The 1,956-nt window shown below is 40.3% G+C and overlaps 1 pseudogene; it reads right to left on the reverse strand.

Annotated features, from left to right (window-relative positions):
- The window catches only part of LOC103212776, a 25,556-nt pseudogene extending 23,907 nt beyond the window's left edge, over positions 1-1,649 (reverse strand).
- Between the last annotated feature and the right edge of the window lie 307 nt (positions 1,650-1,956).

The raw sequence follows: 1,956 nt of genomic DNA on the forward strand, positions 1-1,956 counted from the left end.
TTTTTTTTTTTTTCCCCTTGGTCAGGAGACTCACAAAAACTCTCAGCTCCTAAACTCTCTCACCTCTGCCTCCCAATTTCCAACTAAACCAAAAATCAAACCAAACCCATTGCCATGGAGTGAGTTCTGACTCAACACCTTATGGGACAGAGTAGAACTGCCCCATAGGGTTTCTAAGACTGTAAATCTTTACATAAGCAGACTGGCACATCATACTCCCATGGAGTGGCTGGTGAGTCAAAACTGCTAACACTTCAGTTAGCAGTTGAGCACTTTAGCCACTGTACCACCAGGGCTCCTTTTGTAAGAGCAAGTCACTCTTTTTCCTGTGCTCACTGGGTTAATAAATACAGCATAAACTAAGGTTAAAAAAATACACCCTTATTGTATGTTAGTGCCTTAGAGTTAAATCTAGACATTGTCCATTTTCTGGGGAAAAAAAGGAGTAATATTTTCCTTCAATGCAGAGCCCAAAACTTGGTGTTTACTCCATTGGTTCAACATGATGAAGGTTGTGGCTAAGGGAAAGATCATCTATTCTATATAAAATCCCTAGATGACAATTCTCAGCAAATATTTATTCTGAGAGTTGCAAATTCATGTGTTTACTACCACTTCTTTACCATGGCAGACATTGGTAATCAACTACTCTATCACCGAGTCCATTTGTGGCCTCAGACTCCCTCTCAACCTATCACTCCAAGCAGTCACTACCATGCAATTGAAGTGAGCATGAAATGGGTTTAGCATCCTGGACTTAGGTTTATTGTTATAAATAAAACAAGAACCAAACTCACTGCCATAGAGTCGATTCTGACTCACAGCGACCGCCTTCAGGTTCCTGAGGTGGCAGATCTTCACGGAAATAGATTGCCCAGTCTTCCTTTCATGGAGTGGCTAGTGGGTTTAAACCACTAAACTTCTGGTTATCAGTCAAGTGCCTTAGGCACTACACCACCAGAGTGCCTTTGGCTATGAATACAGGATCTAAAGGGAAGTTAAGACAACTGTAGAGTAAATCAGAAAATTTTGTCTGAGTAGGCCATGACTTGTTTATGTTTTTGAGATTTTGAACATGTTCTTTAGTCTTCTTAAAATGAGATTTTCCTCACATGTCTTCCTAGTGAACTCCTAATCATCATTCACAATTTAGCTAAATCCTGGCCTTGCATCTAAAGTCTTGTCTCTCTTCTTTTCCTATCTCAAAGATGATTATCTCTGCAATATGATGGCATGCTATCTTGCTTGTCTTACTTCTTATATCCTTTTCTTCTCAGTCTTCTTTCATTCACTTATTTTAATGTTTACTGTGCATTTATTATGAGGCAGATCTTGTGCTCCTATTCCTCTTTCCATTCCTTAAAGACAGGTTCATCAGGTCTCTGTCTTCATCTCTCTCTACAAATGCTCATCCTATCCTATCATCCTATCCATGCTTAAGGCTCCAGTGACCATTCTCATTCAGTTGACATTCACATCTTTCTCTCTCCTGATTTTCAGTTTTGTATATTCACTTATCTACTTGGATTTTTGTTGTTGTTGTTAGTGCTGTCATATTGGCTCACACTCATTGTTACCCTATGTACAACAGAACGAAATAATGCCTGGTCCAATGACAGCCTCACAGTATTTGCTATACCTGAGCCCATCATTGCAGCCAGTGTGTCAATCCGTCTCATTGAGGCCCTTCCCTTTCTCACTGACCTTCCACTTTACCAAGCATGATTTCATTCTCCAGGGAATGGTCCCTTCTGACAACATGACCAAAGTAAGTGAGACAAAGACTGGCCATTCTCACTTCCAGGAAGCATTCTGGCTGCACTTGTTCCAGGATAGATTTGTTTGTTCTTTTGCAGTCCATGGTACTTTCAGCATTTGTTGCCAATACCACAAGTCAAAAGCATCAATTCATCTTCAGTCTCCCTTGTTCATTGTCCAGCTCTCATATGCATATTG

This window comes from Orycteropus afer, unplaced genomic scaffold (genome assembly GCF_000298275.1).
Source record: "Orycteropus afer afer isolate SDZICR_OR568_19922 unplaced genomic scaffold, OryAfe1.0 scaffold01096, whole genome shotgun sequence".
Taxonomy (NCBI): domain Eukaryota; kingdom Metazoa; phylum Chordata; class Mammalia; order Tubulidentata; family Orycteropodidae; genus Orycteropus; species Orycteropus afer.